The sequence below is a fragment of the Cupressus sempervirens genome, chromosome 1, assembly GCF_028749045.1.
Source record: "Cupressus sempervirens isolate cs-2001-9-10 chromosome 1, ASM2874904v1, whole genome shotgun sequence".
NCBI classification, from domain to species: Eukaryota; Viridiplantae; Streptophyta; class Pinopsida; order Cupressales; family Cupressaceae; genus Cupressus; species Cupressus sempervirens.
In genome coordinates, this window is record NC_143118.1 from 235,919,502 (window position 1) to 235,933,433 (window position 13,932).

Here is a 13,932-nt window from a genome sequence, read left to right on the forward strand (position 1 = left end):
TTTAATTCACCCTATTAGTGTTGAAAATAGATTGATACAAGTATGAAATTTTGTTTCAATAATTATTTTATCACTGATGTCAAACCTGCTACTTCTTGGTAAGAAAATTGCTTAGATGATTTGAATACTATCATTTGTTTGATTGATGAAGAGGATTTGATCAAATGAGGTAGTAATAGCACCTATAAGAAAGATTCAATTATGATATGGAAAAGAAGTACAAGGATCAATTAAGATAGTGATATTATAGTATATCGATTATCTACTTAAGGTTGCAAAGGATGGATTAATTGATTAAGTTTAGAAGAACAAGCAAAACAAATTGTGTCTACCAAGCTTAACAATCTGCATAGTAGATGGTAAGAAAAGTTAGTGTTAGAAAAGCAAAAAATTAGTTGGAGCCAAGAAAAGAAAAAATTTAGTGTATGTCGAGTGATACAGTATTAGCCAAGTAAAGTTTAGTTGATGTTGAGCACCAGTAAAATTTAGTTTGTGCTAAGTGTTTTGATAGTGGATGTCAAGAAATTTAGTATGTATTGAGCATCAGAAGCAAGTTAATGCCGAGGGTCAGTATTATGAGAAAGATCATGAATTCAATGAATCTGAGCCAAAAAGTTTGATTTCTTAGATTATGTGAGCTGTGTGGAAGATAAGCTTGATGAGATAGTGGCACAAAATTCAAGATAAACTATTTTGAGGTGAATTCAAAGAGGATTTAAGGAAAATTTCCTATAAGGGAATAAAATAAAAGATGGGTAGATTTTTTAAATCCTATCTAATCCAACTAAACCCTAAGATGGATGATGAAGGATGAATGAAAAAATATTTTAATTTTCTATTTATAGAGATGGTAGGTTAGAATCAAAGGTTGTCATGTGCAAGAACTTAAGTAAGACAAGGAGTCTAGGGTATTGCTTCATGTAGTCACCTAAGAGAAGAGATTTCTATTGGAAAGCAAAGAAATAAGGCTTAATTGTATAGATGCTTGAAGGGTGAACAAGCTATTAAAGTTGAAGTGTGTGAAAGCCAAGCAAAATGGAGGACTAAAAAAAAGATCTGTAATCTGCAAAGTGTGTTGTAAATTGTTATCAGATCGAGCCTTACTATTACTTTCAAATCATTGCACCAGTCTAGGTAAATCCTTTTGATTAAGGTTGACCTAATAGTCATTTGTAAATCCTTTAATTGTGTGACATTCCAAGTGAATGATCTGAAGTCCTATAACAAGGCTCACTCCTAATAGGGTGATTGAAATCCTCTAACCAGGTCACATTTAACAATGTGCATTGTAACCTTTAATAGGGTTGGCCTTTTATAGGGCATCACTTCAGAAGAGTTAGAATAAGTAGCATCTTACTAGTGGTTTTTCCTAGATTGGGTTTCCACATTAAATCATTGTGTCAAATGTGTTATTGAATCTATTATGTTTCATGCTTACATTTTTGCAAACTTGATTTGATAATAACCTACAAAGTTTAAGTGATTGTATAATCTAATGGATGCATGCATGATGAATATGTTTTATGGATATGGGTTCATTAAGTTGTGAATAGTTTTATTTTTACATATGGACCTTGGATAACTAATTCACTCCCCCTCTTAGTTATTCTTAAGAATTCCAATAGTTAAGAGTGGTCTTGTTATGTGTCTTCATACACTTCAATCTAGAAATACAACCTTGTTAGGGGATTTGTTGAATAACTTTTAGGCTAACTCTATTAAGAGATTTGATTTACTACTACAATTATTAGAGAGTAATAATTAATTGACCTTATTGTTGATGCAACTAACTTTTTTGATTTAGATCTCAGTTCTAATTTGATTACTTGATCCTCCTTGATCAAAATGTTCTTTGCAACTCGGTCCACTCAGATGTTCTACCCTTTAAAAATATCCTTCAAATTTTCTTCCTTGATTCATCTTCTTCAATTCCACATTTTGATCCTCAACTTGACATTTCATATATATGATTCACCTTGTCAATTCAGGTTGAATACTCTTTTAAACAAACAATTTTATTCCTTAAGTTGGCTTGTATTAACCAATAATTTTATCAAACTTAATATGTTGGCAGTCGACTAATACAAAGTTGACTACTCGGTCAACACAGAGGATCCCTTCATTAATGAACCCAAATTGATCAATACTAACTTCACTTCATTAACTAACTAATTTTGGTCAATTCTATCTCTGAACTTTATTATAACTAAATGCTCGACATATACAAGAAACTACCTTTGATGCCTGAGTAATCTCATCTATTACTAATTTATTGGTAAAGGCTTGACATTTTGTGTAACATTAAAGGGAACATACAATTAAATAATTGTTTTCAACACTTAGAAAATATAATTAGAATTCAAATACAAACTAACTCTTGGTAGAAATGGATGAAACTTAAAAGGAAAACAATCTAATAGTGAAGAAGAAGAATTAGATGATCACCTTGATGCTGTTGAAGCCCTGCTTGCAAGAAGCTTAGCAAAATAAAAAGGTAAATATAAAGGAAATATTGCACTAATTTTATTTTCTTGTAAAGAAGTTGGCCACATTTTTGTAAGGTGTCCAAATATGGAAAGAAGAGATGACAAAAAATTCAACAAAGGAAAGAAAGATTTCAAAAGCTACAAAGACAAAAGGTAAGAAATCTTGTTATATTGCTAAAAGATTCTAACAGTGATGATGAAGATGAAATGGTATATAAATTTCTATTAAAGATGAGTTAGATAATAAGGATAATGAAAAGATGGCACTTATTTCTCATGTTAGTAAGAATGACACATGGATAATAGGTAGTGGATGTTCTCATCATATGACTAGTGACAAAATTAAGTTTGAACACTTGGAGCACTATGATGGTGGAAGTGTTAAATTTAGAAATAATAAACCATTTTATGTAAATGGAAAAGGATGCATTGCATTGACTAACAAATGTGATAATACTTACTCAGTTGAAGGACTAAAACAAAATCTTCTAACTGTAGCACATCTAAACAACATTGGATACAAGGTAGAATTCATGAATGAGAAGGTCAGGTTTTCAGATGGTAAAGGAAACCAAGTTGTAACTGACAATCAAACAAAAGCTAATTTTTTTAACCTAGAATTCATTGAAACTACATTATTTCTATCTTAGATAGAGGAAATCGAGTCTATAGTGCAACCTAAGTTGCAACCAATGAAACCCAACTTATAAATAGTTATAATTGAGTCTCAGAAAAAGGAACCTAAGCCACAAACTATGGAAACCAAGTTCAAGAAAGAGGAACCCAAGTCATAGACTATGGGAACTAATTCTCAGATGAAGCAAAGTTTAGACTTTTACAAAACTTTTGAACATGGTGAACTAGGTGAAACAAGACCAAAATCTAGAAGAAAGGAAGTTGTACTTGCTAGATATGTTAGAAGGCATCAAGCACCTGAACAAATAATTAGAGATTAGATAGAAGGTACAATGAAAAGGAAAAATTAAAAGGTACATGTCTACTTACTAAATTTTAACCTAGAACTATTAAAGATGCATTGAATAATGAAAGTTGGATAGAGGCAATGAATGAAGAGATTGAGCAAATTGAAAAGAATAATACCTAGACTCTTGTTCCTAGACCTAAGGAAAAAAATCTAATTGGAAAAAAGTAGGTATTTAGGAAAAAAATTGAAGGAAAATGACAAGGTATCTAGGAATAAGGAAAGGATAGTGTACAAAGGATATGCTCAAGAAGAAGGTATAAACTATGGAGAAACATTTTCTCCTACTATTAGACTTGAAGGGGTCAAAACACTATTTGTATATGCTACATTCAAAGGATTCAACGTGTAACAAATGGATTTAAAACCAGCTTTCTTGAATGGAATTCTAGAGGAAGAAGTTTGCATTGATCAACCTGAAGGTTTCATTGATCTAAATAAAAGAGACATAGTCTGTAAGTTACACAAATCTTTGTATGGTCTAAAATAAGCTCCTAGAGCACAGTATAAGAGGCTACATGGATATCTAGTAAATATTGGTTTTTAGATAACCAATGATAAAAGTAGTAAATATATTAAAGAAAGACCACAAAATAAGATACTATTAGCAGAAATATTTGTGGATGATATATTATTTATAGGTCATGATGACTTATGTAAATCATTCTCTAAAGAAATGGGGAAAGAAAATGAAATGTCAATGTTTGGAGAGATAAAATTCTTTATTGCTTTACAAGTCCATCAAATGAAGATGACATTTACCCTACTCAGTCAAAATATATCAAGGAGATATTAAAGATCTTTGGAATGGAAGATTCAAAACCATTTGGAACACCTATGTCTATTGGACACAAACTATCCAAGAATGATGATTCAAAAAAGGTAAATCAAACTACCTAAAGATCTATGATTGGGAAACTCAAATATGTTGTTCACACAAGACCTGATATTGTATTAGCAATTAGTATAGTTGTATGGTTTTATGCAAATCACAGAGTAAAAGATGGCAATCAATAGAATTATGAGATATTTAAAAGGTACTCAAAACTATGGTCTATGGTACAAGATAGGAGGAAACCTTGAGTTAAAAATATTTACTAATGGAAATTGGGCCAGAAGCATTGATGACAAAAAAAAGCACTAGTGGAGGAACATTCATTTTTGGAAAGAGGCTAGTTCTATAGACTAGTAAGAAGCATACTTACATCTCTCAATCTACAACAGAGGCATAATATGTTGTTACAATAGTTAATTGTTCCAACACAACCTAGATCAAATAGCTATTGTCAAGAATAAAGAAATAAATCAAGGACCCATCGGTTATCTATTGAGATAACACAAGTGCAATCAACATATCCAAAAGTCTAGTGATCCACTCTAAAATAAAACACATTGCAATCAAGTATCATTTTTTGAGAGAATTAGTTCAAGATAAAGAGGTTAGATTGGAATATGTGAACACAAAGGAGTAGGTTGTTGACATATTTACCAAATCATTACCTAAGGATGAGTTTTTGTATCTTAGAGGAAAGCTAGGGGTCATTCCCCTATCTGATGCTCATAGGAGTACATATTAGTGATGCATCAACCAAACTGCATTGAAGATCTATCAAGTTCATGCAAAGAAGCTAAAGCCCATTACATATGAATCAATACATAAGGTACACTATAAACTCATTTTGTCAAGTCTTTGGGATTTGATGTAAAAGAGGGAGAGATTGAATATGTCATTTTCATATCAAACAAATCGAGGGAGAACTTGATCAAATGGAATCTCAAGTTAAGATGTCAAAGAGGGTTCTCATGATGGAGAATTAGAATGAAACTAAGGATATTATAAAATCTAATAAATCATTTTGATTGCTCCAAGTTTCATTTTCTTATGACATGTTGTGTTTCCATCAATGCCAATGATGAGGGCACAACCCAAGACAAAATGAACACAATTAGAAAAGGGGAATATTATTATCAGAAGTGATATGCTATTACATTTAGTACAATGAAAATGGACTCAATTACATCCCCTAGGGGCTTACAATGTTGTCTAATTATGGAGAAAATCCCTCCTCATAGTACCTTCTCCCAAACTCCACCAAAATTGTGTTTGCAATGCCAAAAATGACCTTAAGTAACCCCAATTAGGTTTACGGTTAGGAATAATTTTTAGAGTATTCCATTTGGAACCCACTACCAAAATAGAAGGTTCTATATAACATGTCAGAGGCCAGTGTAAAATTAGAAGAATCTAGAAATGGTAGTCCAACTTTTAGGAGGCATAACTTTTGATCTGGGACTTTGATTGATGAATTATTTACATTTTTGGAAAGCTCTCCAAATGCTCTATAGCCCTATGGATGAGCTATTCTTGTACTTCATTTTTTAGGCCTATATAGGGCCATTTAGTGCCTCAAATCTGACTATGAAGTGCTCTTAGGGGGGTCTCTAGGCAACTTAAAACTACAATAACTTTAAAACCATAATGTCTTTTGACATAATTATTTTTCTAGAGTGCTTTAAATTACAAGTATAATCATCCCTCCAACCTAAACCCTCTAACGCATCATAACTATGGTTCAATTACAAAATAACCTATTTTGTGCATTGGCATCTATCCCAAGGTGCTCAAAAACTCTAACCCAGAAAACTAATAGTGGAACTATGAGAGTTAAAATCTCTATTTGACCCAAATGGGTATCCAAAAATAAAGACACATTAAATAGAAACTAACACTAAGCATATTTTCATGTGATATAGGATTGCCCTTACACCACTAGATGCTCCTACATTAGACACCCAAGGTAGATTGAAAAGTGATCCTATCACTTTATAGTTGGTAGAAGAAAACACAAATGGGAAACCTTTGTTGTGGATACCCAAGTTGAATCTTCCACTAGTCATCCTTTCCACTTTACCAGGTATTCTTCATACTACCTATTTTTGCTACTCTAGCCCACACGACTATCCAAAATTTCTTGAATCTCTTCCTTCTCAAAAGTAGGAATTGAGCATGCCTCTAGCACCAGTTCCTCCTCTACACCATCGTCATGATATTCTGTTAAGTATGCAATATTGAAAATAAGAGAAATGTGAATCCCATCTGGCAACTTCACCTCATATTCATTTCTTGAATGATGTTTCTTCAATATTTTTAGGGACCAAATTTCTTCATCTTTAGCTTGTTGTAGGTACCTACTAGAAATTGTTCCTTCCTCAAGTATACCATAACCAGATCCCCAATTTATAATTCCTTAGGTCTCCTCTTTTGATCTACCCTATCCTTATACTGTAAGTTCATCTTGGTAATATGTCCATGTACCTCCTCATGTAGGTTCTTGACATGTTCAAAAAAGTCTTTTGCATCAGCACTTGTCCTCTCTCCTTGCTCCATCTTCCTCAACTCTAGTGTAGTCCTTGGACTACTCCCATACACAATTTAGAATGGAGATCTACCAGTACTCCTATTCATAGAATTTTTGTAAGAAAATTCTTCTTGTGGTAGAATCAAATCCCATCCCTTGGGCTTATCTCGTATTAAACACCTTAACAAATTGTCCACACTTCTATTCACTACTTTTTTTTGTCCATCAATCTACAAATGATGTGTAGAATTGAACTTCAATTCTAACTTCAACTTCTTCAAAAAATTCCTCTAGAAATACCCAATAAATTTAGTATCTTAGTCAGAAATAATACTTTTTGGGAGACCATGTACCTCACCACTTCTCTAAAAAAGAAATCTACAATATGCATTGCATCATGAGTCTTGTGGCATGGGATGAAGTGTGCCATCTTAGAGAACCTATCAACCACCACAAACACAGAGTCATTGCCCCTTTGTGTCCTTGAAAATCCAAGAACAAAATCCATACTTATGTCCTCCCAAGGATTTGATGGAACAGGCAATGGTTGATAAAGTCTAGTATTTTGACTAAATCTTTTAGTTGTTTGTCATACTCGGCTGTAGAAAAATTGTTATTGTGCAAAAGAATATTAACAATAAATGAAAAAATTCACAAACTAAAACCATATTGACATATGAGATTAGAAAAAAGAGAAATAATACCAAATGGCCTAAGAATATATAAACCTCTCTAAATTGAAGAAAATCTTCCCTTTGATTGTGTAGATGTATCCTTTGATGGAGATGTGTGCTCAAATGATATTGCTCAATCTTCAATGGAGGATATGACTCAAAATTGATTTGTGGATGAATTTTTTTATTATGATGGTATTTTGATAGTTTTTAGGCTCTCAAAATAGCATGATAAAAGTGGATGATATTATTGTGAGAGGGAAGGGCTTTATTTATAGGCCAAGGGGTAGTGAGATGGAGGGTCAAGATGCAAGGATGGAAGAATGGTGAGGGAGGGTTAGGATGCTTTGAAAGGGGAGCACATGGATTGTGCTTGTTTATAGCCAACCAGGGAGTGACATTTGTCACAAGGAGAATAAGTGTGAGAGGATGGAAAAGATGATTGGTCAAAGGGAATAATGAGGGAGGATGAGCATGGAAAATGGGTGTAGAAGGCATTTAAGGGCCATCAAGGTAGGTAAGCACATGGGTGAGACTATTGACTTTGGTTTGGGTTAGAAAGTCTTAACCCAGGTTCAAGGTTGTGCATATGTTTAAGAGGAAGATTAGCTCTAGCTTAGGATGAGATTATGAGGCAAGTGGTTTGGGATTTAATGAGGTAGGTTAAGTCTTTGTTTTGAATATTAAAATGAAGATGAAGTCTTTGTTTAAATATTAAAATGGGAGTGAAGTCTTTGTTTGAATATTAAAATGGGAGATGGAGGCTTTGTTTGAATATTAAAATGGAGGTGGATGGAGGTTTGACTTTGGCTTGGATTAGGAATTCTTAATCTAGAATTAAGGTTGTGCACATGGTTAGAGTGAGGATTAGGCTTGGATTAGAGGGGGATTAGGGGGCAAGTGGCTTAGATTTGATGGGATGGGTTAGTTAGGTGGCTAAGTGAGGTTAGTATGGGTGGATGGGTTGGATTAGGGATAAAGGTAGGGTTTAGGGATGTGTAGGGTTTTGGATAATTTATTAAATGATTTATTTAATAAAATATGGGATGTGAGATTAAATTAAATAGATTTGAGGATTTATGTAATTTAATAGAGGAATAGGGATTTAACTAATAAATTAATTTTGGGTTATCATTTGATTTTATCAATTGGACTATAGTTCATTAAATTAATTAATTAACTAGGTGATGATGATTAATTAATTAAATAATAAATATCTAATCAGTAATGTCCTAGGAGATGACTAAATATGATTACCTATTTATGTAATCAGATTTAGATGTCTATAGTTTGCCCCTCTTTGACATAGTGTTTGGACAACACTATTTCAAAGAAGTTCGAATATAAACAACATGAAGAAGACTTTGAAAGAAATATGGTTGCCCTAGTCTCAAATAGAAGAGGAGAGAATGGATTGTGTGATGCCCCCTTAAGAAGGTGGTAGGGAGAGAAGGTGAGGCTTGATAGCTTCTTGAAAAGTACAAGAATCTAAGGCGAGTAGGAGGACTAAGAGTGGCTAAGAGAGTGGGTTTAAGGAAGCTCATACTCACACCATGGGAGAATGATACAAAGGAAAACCTTGTGTGCAAGGATAACCAATGGTTAAGAACACGAGGTATAGGGGGAGGGAGGTGATTGGCTTTTTACATTAGACCCAAGGAAGTAATTTGGAAGATGGGAGGTTTGAGGAGATTACGGTTCTAGGATTTATGATTGGTGATGACTAAGATTATTATTGATGGAGGAGCTATGATTATGATTAATGCAAGAGCTATGATTTTGATTGATGTAAAGCTATGATTATGATTGATATAGGATTGGATACTGTGGGATTGATGCAAGAGATATGATTATGATATGGATAAAACTGTTGGATCATGATTGTAGGACTAAATGGATGGGATGCTTGGATAGGATGGGATGTTTTAATAGGATGGGAGTGTGAAGTAATCCATTGAAGCTTGAGTTTGGGGGTGTTCCAAAGTGGAGCACCACCATGTAGTTGAGCACTTATTTTGATATAGGAATATTGGGGATATGCCAAGGTTACTAAGAACATCAAGGCCTTTGTACCAATATTACATAGGACTGGCTTGAAACAAACATGCACGGATTGTCCCAGCATTACACATGAATTCTAGAGGAATTAGAGTGGAAATGATACTAGGTAACCCATAAGAAAATGATATTTCCCAAGTACACCATGCAATCACAAGTGATCACATGTTTGGACTATGCAAGGGTCATATCTAACTGACTCATAAGCATAAAAGAGGACAAAAAATACCGTTTCAAAACCTTGCTCTCGAATTGCCCCATTTGTAGAATACCATGATATAAAAGATCATAGCGACCTTGAGGAGGGAATAACACAAATCGCTTGGAAATGACCTATGCAAATAAAAGTATATAAAAAAACCAATATCAAAAGAAAGAATAAATCCATGATAAAGTAACCTTTTGTCAAAGAGATCAAGACAATTAGATACTGACATGCCAATGTTAAGGACAAAGAAGGATGCATCCTATAAGGACCTAGTGACAATATGTTTGGGATGAGGACAAAATTGGAAACTATACCTATCTACAAACAATGGACTAGAAACATGGGGTTTTGCTATAAGTCTCAAAAAATGTACAAGAATGACTATACATTGGACGAATGACTCAAGATCTTATGATAGACTACAATTGTAGGTGTGTGTATGATGGGGAAAAGCTTAGGATATGAAGATAGTATTGATGCATTATATTTAATGTTACATGGGTATGATACACAAATTTTTTTATTAATAAAAAGGTATGGTAAATAGAATACTATTGTTGTTACAAGGATATGATACATAGAATATTGTTGTTGTTACAAGAATGTGATACATAGACATGGTACAAAGGATAAAATACACCTAATATGATACATGTGGTAGTGTACAAGGATGGAATACACCTAATATGATACATGTGTTAGGGTACAAGGATGGGATAGATATGCTAACCATGGTAGAATATATGATCTAGGTAGGCTTTCCAAGGCAATGGATGCTGAAAAAATATGTTTGGAGTGCAAGGATGGAACTCTTGGAACACCTTGAAAAATGGGAAGATGGGCAATGAGGTGTGAAGGGGTGATGGGGGAGATGTAGGTCATTGATAGATAATGAAAAGACTAAGAACACCTGATGCCTAATTGCTAGGTTTTTACAAAGGTACCTATCCAAGGCACTTGAATTGCCAAGTTTTCACCATTAGATGCTTATTTTTCTTTACTATTTTTTTTTTGTTTCTTTTCTCTTCCTTTTTCCTTCCCTTTTAAGGGATTAGGATACATTGAGGAGTTTTTAAGCATATAATTTCTTGAGGTGAATGATGTTGGTGGGATTATTTAGGACTTCACCCTCAAGTGTGGATAACTAATAGGCCCTTGAGAAAAATGATGTTGTGTCCACGTAAGGACCAAGCCATGTGGGATCAAGCTTGCCTTTTTCTCTCTATTAGCTTGGACCTTCATGTTTTCTTTGAGAACCATGTCTCCTTAAAATTGGCTTAGATGGACCTTCCTGTTGAATTTGTGATTGAGGTAATTCTTGTAGACCATGAGGTGGTGATAGGCTTGTTGCCTTTTTTCATCAAGTAAATCTAGCTGGGTAAGTCTAGCCACTCTATAATCTCCATCTGATATTTGGCCCTAAAAATAAATATATAGGGATGGGAGTTCAACTCCAATAGGCAATACTACTTTAGCACCATAAACTAGGGAGTATGGGGTTGTGTCGATGGATGTACAGAACGAGATGTGGTAGGCTTATAGGGTGGGGTTTATTTGTAGATTCTAATCATGACTAGAATCATTGACAAATTCCTTTAGAATTTTGAGTAGGGTTTTATTATTTTCCTCCACTAGACCGTTACCTTGTGGGAAGTATGGGATAGAAAAATGGGGATGGACATGAAGGGAAGTGCATAATTCCTCCATATTGAGATTTTCAAAATTACCTCCATGATTAGTAAAAATGGTAGTTAGAATGCTGAAGTAGCATATGATATGATAGAGAATAAACTTGGATACTTGTACTCTTATGGTAGTGACAAGGGGGACTGCTTCTACCCATTTAGTGAAATAATCAATGGTAGTGATTATCCACTTGTATCCTTCTGAAGAGAGAGGTGTTATAACACTGACAAGGTCAAACCCCCAACATGCAAAGGGCCATGATGGTGTAATAGGTTGTAGATCTTGAGCTGGGGCTCAAATTAGATTAGCATGTTTTTGATAGGGTAGACACCTTTTGACAAAGTGACATGCATAATGCTCTAGAATAGGCCAACAATATCTAGCCTGAAGGATTTGCTTAGCTAGAAATATTCCACTCATGTGAGCACCACAAAGTCTAATGTGTACTTCTTTGAGAGCCATTGTAGCCTCATTTTGGTCTAAACATCAAGAGAGAGTATCATGATAGCCATGATGATATAGGGTTTGAGCTATGATAGTATAACACAATGCTCTGGAAATAAGGTTTTGGCATTGGGTTCGTGTAAGATGGGGAGATATGATACCATTTAGTAAGTAAGTGTGAATTTTGTGGTACCATGGGGATTAGGGACCAACCAAGATGCATACCAGTGTTGATTCATTATTCTTGTATGAAAGCTTGTTAGCTACTCAACTATGAATTCATGTTATGTTGCCTCTCGTGGGATCTCTAAAAGTGAAACAATAGTGACCATGGCATCTGCAGCTCTATTTTGTATCCTAGGTATCTATGTAAATTGTATTTGAGTAAAATGTTCATTCAACTAATCTACCAACTCCTTGTAAGGTTGCAACTTTTCATCTTTGGTCTAATATTCATCTAGAACCTTCTTGATAATAAGTTGTGAATCTATAAAGACCTATAGCTCTATGATGCTCCACTTGACTATTATTTTGAGCCTTGCAATAAGGGCCTCATACTATGAGATATTTTTGGCACACTGGAAATGTAGTTTAAAAGATTTAGGAATGTATCTCCTTGAGGTGTTACCAAGAGTATGCTGACTCTAGAGCCATGTGACGTGTAAGATCCATCAAAGTATAACTTCTAGGATGTTTGTTCTTCTATTAAGCAGAGTTGTTGATCTGGGAATTCCATAATAAGATGGTGATCCACAACCAAAGTTTCATCTACCAAGTGATCTACTATAGCCTAGCCTTTGATAGCCTTTATATTGACCTATTGGATGTCAAATTCATTGAGAAGCATGACCCATTTAGCTAGATGCCCTATGAGTACTATGCATGACAACATATACTTCAATGGATCAATCTTGGATATTAGTTACACAGTGTGGCTTAACATATAATGATGCAACTTCTAAGTGGAAAATACCATGGCTAAGCAAGCCTTTTCCATTGGTGTGTAATTGATCTCATATATAATGAGAGTATGATTGATGTAGTAAATAGCTCTTTTCTTGCCTGCATCATCAAGTTGAGCTAGAAGGGCACCTAGTGTTGTTGGGTTAGCTGTGATGTATAATATGAGCAAGCATCTTGCAACTAGAGGAACCAATATAGGTGGATAAGCCAAGTATTTCTTGATTAGTTCAAATTTGTGTTGGAAAATGGGTGCCCACCTAAAATTTTGATCCTTTTTGAGTAAATGTGTAAATGGTTGACACTTATTACTGAGTTGGGAGATGAAACTCCTAACTGGTTGTAGTTTCCCTTGGAGAGAGTGAAGCTATCTAAGTGTCTTAGGAGGAGCCATATCCATGATGACCTTGATCTTTTTAGGTTTAATCTCAATACCATGTCATGACACAATCAATCCTAGGAGCTTGCTCGATCTTATGCCAAAGACACATTTCTTTGGTTTGATCATGAGATGATATTCAACCAACTAATCAAAAACTTCCTTGAGATGAGATAAGCAATCAAGGGCATTAAGATATTTGACTATAATATCATCCACATAATCTTCTAAAGTCTTATGAATTAATTCATGGAAGATAACTATCATGGCATGCTGATATGTTGCCCTAGCATTCTTTAATCTGAATGGCATCATGTTATAACAAAATGTCCCCTAAGGGGTGGTAAATGTTGTCTAATTTTGGTTTGCCTTTGCTATCTAAATCTAATTAGATCCAAAGAAACCATCCATGAGTGACAATAGCTCATGGCTTGCAGTGAGATCAACAAACATGTCTATGTTTGGTAATGAGAAATCATCCTTTAGGCAAGCCTTGTTGAGATCTTTGAAGTCTGTGCAAATCCTAATATCACCAGAAGGCTTTGTGATAGGAACCATGTTGGAGATCCATTTGGAATAGTCAATTAGGTGAATGATCTTTGCCTCTAGAAATTTTTCTAACTCTACTTTCACCAATAGAGCAACTTTGGGGTGCATCTTTTAGAGCTTTTTCTTGATAGGCTTAGCCTTTAGATC